Below are 12,848 nucleotides of genomic sequence, written 5' to 3'. Positions count from 1 at the left end.
CCCAGCCAGAGCCCGGCGGCGGCGGCGGCGGCGGCCCGGAGCTGCTGCGCCCCGGGACCCCCCCGCCCCCTCTCGGCCAGGTAAGGAGCGCGGGGTGCACCCCCGGGGGGGGGCGGCTCCCCCCAGCTGAGCCCATCCTGCCCCCCCCCCCGCCCAGCTGCTGCGTGCAGCCTCCTGGGTCCCAAAGCCATGGGCCCAGCCTGCCCCCCCCCCCGATGGGGATCCCCCGATCCGGCTGCCTGGAGAGTGTGTGTGTGTGTGGGGGGGGGTCCCTCCGCTCTGCCCTCCCCCAGGCGAAGGGGGCGTTGGATGCTGGGAGAAACTTTGTGCAACTCTGTCCGGGGGGGGCGGGGGGGGAGGTGTTTGCGGCTTGTGACGCAGCAGAGGGGGGGTCTGGGGCTTGTGACGCGGTTGGGTGGGGGGGGGTTGCAAAGGGGAGTATGTGTGTGGGGGGTGGCTTGTGATGCAGCTGGAGGGTTGGGGGTGCAAAGTGGGGGCCCCGGAGGATCTGGGTCTTGGAACACAGCTGGGGGGGGGAGGTGCAAAGTGTGTGTGGGGGGGTGGAGCTTGTGACGTAGCTGGTGGGGTGGGGGGGTGCAAACAGAGGCCTGGGGGAGTTTGGGGCTTGTGATGTGGGCAGAGTGGGGGGTGCAGAGGGTGGTCTGGGGCCTGGGACACAGCTGGTAAAGCCCCATCTGGCCTGTTTCCCCTCCCTGCCCCACGGGCTCTGGGGCAGGATTGTTCCCTGGCATGGCTGGCCTGTGCTTTGCCTAGCTTCCAGGGATGGGTTTGGGGGATCCTCCCTTCTTCTGTCATGGCCTGGCCCCTGCCTGCTCTTGGGGGTCTCTCTGTGATCAGTGTCATCTGGGATGCTCCTCTTAGGGGTTCTTGTATGGGGGGGGGTCCTCCCCAGACCCCTGCAGTCAGGCTGGGAATGAATGTGAAATGAGGGGTCACTGGGTAATAGAGTTGTGGGGGGAGGGGCTGGGAACCAGGACTCCTGGGTTCCATCCCAGGCTCTGGGGCTGGAAGGGGGTCTAGTTGTCAAAGCAGGGATGCGGGAAGTCAGGACTCCTGGGATCTACCGCCAGCTCGGCCACTTTGGGAGTTGCTTCACCTCCCTTCCTCAGTTTCCCCACTTGCACAACTGGGAGAACATTTGCCTGGTTCCCGGGGTAGGGGGTTAAAGTGGGAACCGTGGATCAGTGTGTGTTGAGGGCCCGGTCCGGAGGCTGTAGGGCTCTGGCTGGGCTGGGCTCTCTAGCTGGGTGGTGCCCGTTGCCTGAGCTAGGGTTTGCAAAGCACTCTGGTCCCGCTGGGTGGCAGGGGGAGGCCAGAGTGGAGGGTCTTGGCAGCTGGAGCGAAGCCTAGGCCTGGCTGTTTCTCCTCTTTCCCCGGGCGCACGGTGCAGGCGGCTCCCGGCAGCGTCTGGCTAGCCTGGGCCAGTGGGGACTGAGGTGCCGGGCAGGGCCGCAGGTGTACGGTAGGGGAGCACCAGGGTCTCCGCTGGGCGCAGGGGGCTGGCTGATCCCCTCTCTCCAGCTGTTTCGTATTGACTGGCGAGTGATGCTGGAAGCTTCCTCCCTTGTCCTCTGCTGCTGCCTGGCAACTTGCGACCTTGTTAGCCTCGACCTCCACACTGTGAGAGGGGGTCTGGATGGGGGAGTGGGGGGCAGCATTTCTGGGGGTCTGCGTGGGGGGGTGAGCTAATGGTGCTGGGGTCCTACAGCCACGTGCTGCCCAGCAGGGAGATTATCCTGGGACCAGTGAAAGCCCTTTGCTCCCTGGAGATGCCGGTGGGGGTCAAATTTCTCCAGCAGGGAAGCTGGGTCCAGGGGCATGGCGCCCAGGGGGGTTGGGTGAAGTGGGAGCTGGGGTGAGGGGCAGAACTGGGGAGGAGGCATTGGAACCCGGGGCGTGAGAAACTGGCCTGGTGAAAGTCTTTGCACGGAAAAGTTTTGACCCACCGTGGCTCTGGGGGCTGGGGTGAGGGGGGTGAATCTGCCCGTGGGAAAATATTTTCACAGGAAAGCAAAGTTTCCGGGGGGGGGGGGTCAGCAATAAATAAATAAATACCCACACACACCGTGAAAACGCTTGTGCAAATTGTCCCTGGGAAGCGTGAGCTGCTTTGGCGCAGCTGTGGCAGGCGGGGGGGTGTTCCTGGGCACATGGGGGTGGAGGGCGGGCGCGGCGTCTGACTCCTTGCGTGGCATCGGGCCAGGGCCTGCTGCCCGGCCTCGCTTGATGGGACCCCTCCGGGGTCTCCGTCTTTGTGGCTCCGTGCTAGGGACGGCCCGGAGGGGGCCTGTGTCCTCTTCCCCGGCTCCGCGTCCTTGGGAAGGAGAGCGTGCCGAGGCTGGAGGGGTCCGCGAAGGGCTCGCCCGGCCTGGCCTGGTCACGTTTCACGCTGCTGCTGCCCTGGGTCCCGTGTCCCTGATCGGTGGTGCCAGGAGTTGTCTGGGCAGATCGGTAATGGGGGAGCCCTGTCGTCCACCCCCCCCCCCCCCCCCCCCGCCCATCTCTCCCAGGGCCTGCCGGGACACAGTCAGGCGTCCCCCCTCCTGGCTGGGGACGCGCCCGTGCTTGTCCTGGTGGTGATTCACGGGCAGAGCCAAGGAGCGGGCTGGCGAAGGCTTCCCGGCTGCCTGCTGATCACTGGTGGGAGGGGAAGTGCAGGGTGCTCTCCAGGGGTTGGGCGGGGGGGGGCTCCCCCCCACTGCCTGGCACAAGCGTTCGCCAAGCTTAGCCATCTGTTCCCCCTGCACCTTGCAGCCGCCTGGAGCGGCGCCCAGACCACAATGGCTCCTGGTTTTGTCTCTGATGGGGGGGGGGGGTGTGACATGGGAGAGAGGGGAGGAGTTGGCAGCCACAGGCCAATCTGGAGGCAGCCCCCACTGCCTCTCCCCGCCCCCCATGCCCCTTGGACTTGTTAGCATCCTGCCCCCCACCCTGAACACCAGCCTGTGCCTTGCCCTGTCCAGATGCTCCCGGGGGGCTACAGGAACGGGGGTGGGGGGCAGCCGGTAACTTAGGGGGCAAGAAAGAAGCCCATGTGGCCAGATCATCTGATGGTTCTTCCCTGCCCCCACTTGGGTGCTCCCCCAATCCCTCCTGGGGCTGAGCTGTCTCCAGCAGAGCATTAAAAGCCCCCTTGGCTATGGGGTGGTGGGACAAGGCCCTGTGTGTATTTGAGGGGGCCAGGTGAGAGTAGCTGGGGGGCTTGCACTCCTCCCCCAATCCTGGTCCCTTCTCCCTGCTGGGGGGGCCGGCGGCACATGATTCCCCCCCCCCTTCCAGTGCTTTGGCTGTTGGAGTCGGCTTGTGGCATTTTCCCCATGGCAGAGGAGTTGGGGTGTGACGGGGTCCCCCACTCCGGCCTTCATCTGCTGCCTCCCAGGGTTGTGAGCTTGTCTCTGGGTGGGCTTGGCAACTGTGGGGGAGTCAGGGGGACATTGGGCAGGGGAGCTTGGGGAGGGGTTCTTGCAGTTGGGGCCACTGGGATGGTGGGTTGGGGGGGCACTGGGATGGGGCGGAAGGTTCAGAACTGGCTGGAATTGAGCAGGAGAAAAGCAGAAGGGTTTAGAAATAGACCATCTCGGCAGCAGTGGGTGGGGTGGGAGTGGGGCCCTGGGCCGGCTAGCGGGAGCGATCCAGCTAGCCCCTCTTGGGGGAGGGCAGAGAGCCAGACCAGGCGCATGCAGGGTCCCTTCTCTCCCCACCCACTTCTGATTCCTACGCCTGCTTGGAGACGTGGCCAGGACTCCCCGATGGAGGGGGCGATCTGCACCCTTGGGTGGCACGGAGGCAGGAGAGGCGAGGGATGCTCAGCAGGCAGCCCCCCCCCCTCCCTTCTTCAACTGCTTTGGCTTCTGAGCCTGGAGGGCTGGAGGCTTCCCACAAGAGTGAGGATGAGATGGGGTGTGGGGGTCCAGGGAGAGCAGTGACGCAGGTGGGAGGGGCTGGAAGCCTTTCGCGGTGGGAGGGGAGCAGAGGTGGGAGTCGTCTCGTCCCACAGCCCTAGAGTCAAGGGGAGCTGATTGGCACCCCCTCCCTCAACGCTGCAGGTTGGAACCCCCCCGCTCCTTCCCCTTCAGCCTGTGGCCCTGGGAGCAGACGGGGGGAGCGGGGGGCTGGCTCAGTGAGGGATCCCCTGAGCGCTTGGGGGAGTGGCCCTGCTGGGGCGGCTCGGGGAGCTCGCCGGGCAGGACCATGTGCCCAGCTCTGTGCTTGGCAGGGCCCCCGCGCGTGAATGCGGAGGGGAGATCCCCTGCACCCCTCCCCCCCCAGATTTGCTCAGCCCACCAAGCCATGCTGGAGGCCTGCTCCATCCATCCACCCACCCCCCTCCCATGCTGGAACGCCCCCCCTGCTTGGGATTACCACAGCTTCTCTCCTTAACCTACTTACGCCTCTGGCATCGGAGGCGAGCAAAGTCCCCCCCCCCGCCCCCAACGGGAGCTGAGCACGGCTCTCGCTAATGGGGTTGCCTGGTGCGTCCCTCACCCCCGCAGGGAGGCAGGCTGGGGAGGGGAGGGGGTCTGGTTGAGCTGGGCTCTGCATGGCGATGGAGAGGGCGCTGGTGCAGCCCTGCCGGGGGCTGGGACCCCCCCCCAGGGGCTGCGGAAAAGGGCAGCTGAGTGCCGCGTTCCTAGTGAGAGCTGGGGGGGCTGCAGCATGTGCTGGCCGGGCCGGCAAATGCCCGTGAGGCTTGGTGGCCTGGCCTGCTTGTGCCCACCTGGATTGTATTCGGGCTCCCTTCCTGAAGAGGGCAGGTGAGAGGGTGGGGGCGCAGGGGAGGGGAAGTAACTAATTGGCCATCGGGGGGTTCAAACTCTGTGTGATGAGTTTGATGTTCTCAGGTCCAGTCCCTGTGGATTCAGGAGCCGTCTCCTCCTCACTGTGTGACCGTTCCATCTTCCCCACTGTGTGTACCAGGCTGGTCTAGGCCAGTACGTAGACACCCCACCACCCAGCGGGTCTTAAGGTTCACGGGCCTTGGACTCGTCCTGCATCCTCCTGTCTGCCACAGGAAGCAGAGCTCGGGATGCAAGGCTGGGGGGCTGGGTGGGGTGGATGTGCTAGGACTCCTGGGTTATTTTCTTCGCCCTGACCTTCTGTGCTGCCTGGGGGGGGGGGGGGTGAGTCATTTCCCGGCTTGTGCCTTGGTTTCCCCACTTTGTAAAATGGGAGTGATGCCTGCCTCCCAGAGGGGCTGTGCTGATGGATTAGCTGGTAGCTCAGTGGAGTGCTTTGAGATCCTTGGGTGAGAGGCCTAGGGGAGGGCTGATGATGTTACCTAGCTGTCTGGCTGAGTCAGCATTCGGCACTGGGAGGAGCGGCTGAGGGGGGGGCTTGTGCCCGCTTACACTGTAAGATTTCTCCATCTCCGGCTGCCCGCTCCCTGCGTCCTCCCGGATCGGTGCGGCCGGTGGCTGTTCTGATCCATGTGTGTGCCCCTCCTGGTCCTCCACTTTCCCCCTGGAGCTGGGAGGGAGCCATCAGCAGCCCCAATCTGCTGACGCTACGGCAGATGGAAAGCTCAAGTCGCTGGCGTCTGGACCTGGCTCAGCAAAGCCAGGAGATGCAGCCACTGGCCTCTCCCCAGAGGTCCAGCATCCATGCTGTCTTGCAAGGAGCTAGTCCGAGCCCCCACTTTGTGGGGCACGTTAGATGCAGGATGGGGCTTCGGATCCAGATTCTGATCCACAATGGGGGGAACTAAACCCACCGCCCACCAAGGCTGGTTCCCAACTCTGCCCCTGGGGCTCATCTCTGACGTGGGGGTGTGGGGTCTGGCCTGGGGTTAGCTATGGAGATGAGCAGGCTGGGTTTGGGATTGATCGCTGTCCTGGGAGCTGGGCAGTGGGAATGAAGGATGCACCAGGGAGAGGCTGTAAATGCTCAGCATCTAGCCAACTTTCGCCCTCCCTGCTCTGCACTACGCTTCGAGGGGCATCTTCTGTGCTTTCCTGAGCTCTGTGCGCGAGTGAGAGAGAGGTGAAAGGCGAACAGGGAGGCTCCCAGGGGGCCATGCATCTGGGAGTCTGGGGAGCTCGGATTTGGGGAGGGTGGAGTGAGGAAATGTAGTGCTGCGGAGGAGGATGGGTGGCATTGCCTAGTGATTAGAGCACAATATGGGGAGCCAGGACTCCTGGGTTCCGCTCCCAGCTCTGGGCAGAGAGCGGAGCCTAGTGATTAGAGCAAAGGTGGGGGGTTGTGATCCAAGACTCCTGGGTTCTGTTCCCTGCTGTGACTCCCTTGAGTGCCTCGGTCTCCCCTCTGCAAGGTGGGGCATGCTGGCCCTGACCCACTGTAAAGCGCCATGAGCTCTATGGAGGGGGACAGGGGGTCCCTTTGGGGGCAGGAGGGGAGCTGTGAGTTGGAGCTGAGTGGGGGTGTGTCTGAATAGAGGAGGGAGCTGAAGCTAAGAAGATGCCCCTACCTGAGGGTGGGTGGGGACTAGAGCTCTTCTAAGGAAGGGGAGATAACACCCCAGCAACCTGGGGGGAGGGGGCTGCCCCAAAGTCTCCCAGGCTGGCATCACACTGGGGAGTCCTACCATGGTGCCCCCCAACCCCCTTCTCCCTGTGTCCTCAGTGCCCTCTGCCCTTCTCGTCATCAGGACCTCTCCCACCCCGCTATCCGCTCCCTCTCTGTGTCCCTAGTGTCCTCCCTGGCACCCCCTCACCGTATCCTTGGGGACACCCCCATTCTCTTGTACTGAGCTTAAGGGGCTCAGCACTGGCACAGCCTGCCCCTGGGCAGCTACTGCCACCCAATCCCTGCGGGAGGGGGGAAGGCAGTGCTAGGACCCAGCCTGGCCCCCCAATTGGGGGGGCGGGGAACAGGGCGGCGCTAGGACCCGGCGCCCCCGCCAATCCCCGAGGGGTGTGTGGGGGGGGGATCAGGGCGGCGCTAGGACCCGGCCCCCCGCCAATCCCCAGGGGTGTGTGTGTGGGGGGGGGGGAACAGGGCGGCGCTAGGACCCGGCCCCCCCGCCAATCCCCGGGGGTGGGGGGGGAACAGGGCGGCGCTAGGACCCGGCCCCCCCGCCAATCCCCGGGGGTGGGGGGGAACAGGGCGGCGCTAGGACCCGGCCCCCCGCCAATCCCCGGGGGTGGGGGGGGAACAGGGCGGCGCTAGGACCCGGCCCCCCGCCAATCCCCAGGGGTGTGTGTGGGGGGGGAACAGGGCGGCGCTAGGACCCGGCCCCCCCGCCAATCCCCGGGGGTGGGGGCGGAACAGGGCGGCGCTAGGACCCGGCCCCCCCGCCAATCCCCGGGGGTGGGGGGGGAACAGGGCGGCGCTAGGACCCGGCCCCCCCGCCAATCCCCGGGGGTGGGGGGGAACAGGGCGGCGCTAGGACCCGGCCCCCCCGCCAATCCCCGGGGGTGGGGGGGGAACAGGGCGGCGCTAGGACCCGGCCCCCCCGCCAATCCCCGGGGGTGGGGGGGGAACAGGGCGGCGCTAGGACCCGGCCCCCCCGCCAATCCCCGGGGGTGGGGGGGGAACAGGGCGGCGCTAGGACCCGGCCCCCCCGCCAATCCCCGGGGGTGGGGGGGAACAGGGCGGCGCTAGGACCCAGCTGCCCGCCCGGCCCCGCTTCCTGCCCAGCGCGGCTCCCCGGACCCGGCCACGCTGAGTCGGCCCCGAGCCCGGAGCCCGCAGCCCGGCCCGGGCCATGTGAGCGGGACCCGCCGCCGGGGCGCCGAGCCGGGCCCGGCACCGCCCGTCGCTCCAGGTCCGGGGGGGGGGCAGGGCGGGCGGTGGAGTGGGAGAGCCCCCCCCCGCAGCCTGGGGAGGGGATCCCCCCGGTGGCTGCTTTGGGGGGGCAGGGTTATGGGGGATCCCCCCGGTGGCTGGTTTGGGGGGGCAGGGTTATGGGGATCCCCTCTGGCTGGGTTGAGGAGGGCAGGGTTATGGGGGATCCCCCCTGTCGCTTGGCTGCGGGGGGGGCAAGGCTATGCGGGATTCCCTCTTTGGAGGGGGGGGATTCCCTGTGCGAGGTGGGTTTTGGGGTGCGGGGTAGAGCCCAGGAGCCCTGGCTCCCAGTTAGGGATCCCCCTGCGTAGGAAGGGGGAGGGGTGCAGCCCCCTGTGCCTGGCTTGGGATGTGGCTGTTGCGGGATCCCCTCGTGGTGTGGCTGGGGTGGAGGGGGGCGGGGAATGGATAGCTGGGGGGGGGTCTCCTATGTGTGGTTGGGGAGGGGGAATCTATGGGTATGTCTGTTGGGGTGGGAGAGTTCTGTGGCTGAGATCACAGGATAGCCAGGGGAGTCCCTGCTGTGTGGCCTGGGGGGGGATCCCCCAGCATTTTGGGGGGGGGGGAATCCCCTGTGGGGTCCAGGGCTGTGTCACACATAAACACGGAGCCCCCGGTGCCAGCAGCTCTTTTCCTCTCCCCCCTGCAGGAAGTGGCCGGGAAATGGCAGCCGGGTTTGTTGCGTCTCTTGTTGTTTTTGAAATGTCCTTTTTTTTTTTTTTTTCTCCCCAACCCTATTTGGTTTCAGTTTCTGGACTTCCTGGAGCTTGGGAACCTGGGCCACAGCAGCCCCTTTCTGGCCGGCGGGGGTCCATCTCTGCCTGTTAAAAATTACCTTCCAGGGTCCAAGGCAGTGTAAAAGCCCTATTTCAGAGCTCTCCCTTCCCCGAGTGAGTTAAAAGCCCTTGGGGACAAGCCAAAACAGGGGGGAGGACCTTAAAACCGAACTCGGGAACTCGGGGGCTGCTGACGCTGGGCGTGTGTATTCGTCGCTCTTGACTCCCCTGACTAGGCCTTTCTCACGCTTGTGTTTTATAGTTGGTTTCCCTCTTTCATTCGGTTCCCTTGTGGGTGAGGGAGGCCCAGACCCTGTCTGCACTGAATCCACCTCTGGCGGACCTTGCTGACGGGTAGAAGGCCTTGTCTGAACACACAAGACGTACCGCTTTAACTAGACCAGGAGAAACGTACAGTTCCCCTAGCGTCAATGCGTTTATCCCATGTAAACGGACAGGAAGGGGGGTGGACTATGCTGGGGTAATGGGGTTCATACCAAGGCTTGTACTGGGGTAACTGGATAGTCCCCCTACAAATCATGCACCCCTGACTAGACTTGGTTGTGCCAGGACAAAAGCCCTGGGTTGGCTGGGCCTAAAGCCATCTATTGTTCCTGAGCAGGGACCAGTTTTACAGGCTTGTCTAGACACAAGTTGTCCCAGTTTAATTTAAATCTGTGTAAACTGGTTTAGCTCCTGTGTGTGGACGCGGGTAATATATCGGTTTCAAACTGGTTACGTTGGTTCATTTGCGCCCATCCAGTTACCGATGTGAGTTATAAACGGATGGGAACCAATATAAGGAGGTGTGCGTAGGTTACGCTGGTTTAATGAAACTGGTTTAAAGAAACTGGTTTAAAATCACACCTTCGGTTAACCCTTTGTGGCTAGATAGGTCTGAAGTGGTTGGGGAAACACAAAGCAGGTGGTTGGCGCTGCTGCAAATGTCTCAATAGTCTGTTGCCATGTTGGCTTGGCTAAACCCCTGTGTTGGAGAGGCTGAAATCGAAAGCAAAGAACCCCCCTGTTTTTAATCGAAATGAAATCAACACAACAAACCACCCACCTGCGTTTCAATCGGCGTTGGGTTTAGCAAACCGGTGCTGCCTAGAATAATATAGGGCCTAAATTCTCGGCTGCCGTCTCTTGAAAGCTTCTGGCTGGTTCCGAGGTTCTGTGAGCGGCTCCGTGGGTTTCTAAGCATCCCGGTTCCCTGCCCACTGAATTGATCACAACTGCCTCCTAAGTACCCCCCACGCCCGTTCCTGCCTGTGATGTTTCTCATTTGCTCAGGATCTCCGGCTGGGTCCAGAATCCTCCTTGTTCTTGTCGCCACCTCTCCTGTGAAATGGTCGGCTGCAATGACAAGCCGTGGCCTAATTCTGTCTCCTGCCCAGGTGTGGGGAGGGTTGCTGGCCGGTTGGGGTGAGCGGCTCCCGCCCGGAAATGAGCCAAGGCCTGGGGTTGTTGGGATGGGATTTGCGGGTGTCTTGGGGTGTGGTGGGGAAGATACTGTTTGTTTCAAGGGAATCCGATGCTGCCCAGTCCTGTCCGTGCTGGGCTGCCGGCCGGGCTAGGCCCAAGGAGATGTCTGCTCAGCCCCCGCGCAGACAATCCGTTACCGACGGGGGAGGTCAGGGAGAGGCGTCTGGAAGCTGCCGGTGCCGGTACTGGCCTGCGATCAATACCCCATCGGGAGAATGACGCCCGCTTGCCTCCAGTGCTGCTCATCTGGGGAGGAGCTAACAAAGCAGCCAGCTCACGGCTACAGCCAATGTTCTCTCGCAGCCGCGGCTCCTGCTTTCAAACCCTGACCCTATTAGTCGAACCGCTCCCATCCTATTCATCTCCCTCCTCCCTCGCTGTAATTAATTCCCCATCTTCCCTGCTTTTATTTGGTTCCCTCTCAGCCAGGCTGCACTCACCCTCCTCCTCCTCCTGGCTGCTTTCCTAAGGCCAGGGTTCCTCCGCCCTGCGGTTAGCTACCTCGCCCTCCTGTCCCCAGCACCTCCCTTCACCTTGGCACCAGCCTGGCTTGTCCCCATGCTCTCAGAGCTGACCCTGCAGCAGTCACCTGTCTGGTTCCGGCTTCTCGGCTCCTCCTCTGGCCCTTAAAGGGCCAGAAACAGGTTTGCCAGCTAAAAAACTGCTGCCGGAAAGGGGTGGGTGTGTGTGGTGGTTTTGGGTTTTTTTTTTTGTTTTTTAATAACTGTCTGGCCCGGCTTTCCCAGTGCAGGCACAGGCTGGAGCCCTGTTCTTGTTGTGGCTTGTAGGAGCAATCAGAGCTAGGCGGTGATGCTCTGTGCGGTGGGGGACTCTTGGTGTGGCTGTGAAAGGGAGACGTGCCTCTGAAGGGGGGTGGGAGGGAAGGTCACTTTCTCGGCTGATCGCTAGTGAATGTGACCTGTGCCCCAGTGAGCAGCACGGACGGGGCGTCACGAAGCAATAGCGAGGGGGGTCCCCCGCCTGCGAGATGAGTTGCCTGCCGCTGAAATTTCCCGAGTTGGTGAATCAGACGCTGTCGTTATCCTGCGCTGACGGGGAGCAGCCCATCGGGCTCCTCCGGCCTGGGAGCATTGCAGCGAATGCCGCAGAGAGTGACGAAATCGCCGGTCTCTGTTTCGACACTCCGTGTCTGGCCTGCTGCTGCTTGCAAGGCCGTGGCCTCGGTGCGGCCCTTCGAGAACGGCTGCCGCTGGGCTCACGCCGTCCCTCGGCCCTGCTGTGTTAAACTCTCGCCTTGTAACTCAATGAGGCGGAGAGGAATCCACCGTGGCCTGCGTGGGGAACTGAGGTGGGAGACGTGGGTTCTCAACTGTCTCTGCTGCAGGATGACCTCAGACAAGTCACTTCCCCTCTCTGCATCTCCTTTCCCTGAGCCCTGAAGGGTCCCCGGCCAAATCCTAGGCACACGCCCCATCTATAGTTGGGGTCTCTTGGGGATACCGTCATTCACATGCTAGAAAGCTACCGACGTCTGGGAGGGGGTTGGCGTTTGCTTTCCTTGGTGGCTAAGGCTGGTGCCTGGGTCAGGAGGGTTTTCTTCTGGAGCTGGGAGGAGGCAGAGACCAGAGCCGAGCGGCAGATACCCTGGAAGGCTTGTTCCAAAAGCCATCAAAGAGGAAATGAGCTGCAGTGCCGGAGGAATCGGTCGGGCTGAATTTCAGGGTTTTTTTCCCCCTGTCTTTTGTTTGCACCGCGGGTTGTCGGGTGTACGAATCCCCTGGAGACGCCCATGGGGAGTTGGAGATGATGGGAGGCCGGTGATTAGAGATGGGCAGGGGACTAGGACTTCTGGGTTCTCTTCTTGACTCTGGCTTGCTGTGTGGCCTTGGGGAAGCATGTCCATCTCTCTCTGCCCTGTCTGTGAAATGGGGCTAATCCACCCACTTGGAGAGAAGTGGTCTAGTCAATAAAAGGCTAATAGAAAGCAAGTTTTATTACTCTGCCCCAGACTTGGGGGCGCGGGGTGGGGCTGCCCTCCCTCTGGCAGGCCGGGGGTGGGCAGAGTGATGCATTTACTCCTTGTCCCCGTTCCTTTATACGGGGAGGCACTGGGGCAGCCGTCCAGACGTGTGGTTAGCACTGGCCCTTTGTGTCCGCGACACAGCAACCGAAAGATACGACCCACGCGCAGCTGGTGTGGTGGGTAGGTGTGTCTGGGAGGCGCCACTCAGGCAGGAGTGACCCGTCAGAAAGACGAGCGCCGAGCTAGCTGGGCTCTATGCCCTGGGATGACGTTCCCTGGCTTATTTCGGCCGGCTCGTCTCTTTCGCGTGGATCTTGGCAACAGGAAATGCTGTTCTTTCCCAGTGGGGCGCGTGAGCCCTGTGAAATGGGCAAACAGCTCCCGGCCTGGGAGGGGGGCGAGGATCTGTAACCGAAACGTGCCGGCCCGCTGGTGGGAAGATGCTAGAAGCAGTCCCGTGGGATTGCTCCAGCTACAGCCGAAAACTCTCCGCAGCCCTCTGCCGGACCCTGAGCCCTGGGAGCAGAAGCGGAGCGGCTGAGTTTAATGCAAAAACGAATCCGGGGCCGGGAGCACGTGAGATCTCTCGGTAGCCCCCTTCCCTCGGCGAAGCTCCCAACACAGCAGTGAAACGCCGTCTTACGCCAACGTTGGTTTGTTTGCCGGAGGGCTGCTGGCTGCTTGGGGCTGCTGCAGGGAGTTTTGTAGCCCTGAATGTTCCTGGTAATGGGAAGTGGGGACATGGCCCCTTTTCTCAGAGCCTCCATCTGTCAGCGTCACGCAGGCCGGGAACTTGCACCGTGGTTTCCGCGTCCACTTTCCTTCCACCAATTTGAGAT

The 12,848-nt window shown here is 63.1% G+C and overlaps 1 protein-coding gene across 2 annotated transcripts in view; it reads left to right on the top strand.

Moving 5' to 3' along the window:
• Positions 1–12,848, top strand: part of BAZ2A (bromodomain adjacent to zinc finger domain 2A) — a 34,856-nt gene continuing 22,008 nt past the window's right edge. Inside the window, exon 1 of one of the 2 annotated variants that reach the window (XM_084610329.1) lies at positions 1–80. The gene's annotated coding sequence lies outside the window, so the exon portion shown is untranslated. Of the gene's footprint in view, positions 81–7,621; positions 7,745–12,848 lie in introns of those variants that run through there. The other variant, XM_084610328.1, reaches the window with a different exon arrangement.

This window comes from Lepidochelys olivacea (assembly GCF_965140295.1).
Source record: "Lepidochelys olivacea isolate rLepOli2 genome assembly, chromosome: 20".
NCBI classification, from domain to species: Eukaryota; Metazoa; Chordata; order Testudines; family Cheloniidae; genus Lepidochelys; species Lepidochelys olivacea.
The sequence above is the reverse complement of the archived record's forward strand: the minus strand, read 5'-3'. Positions and strand labels throughout refer to the sequence as shown.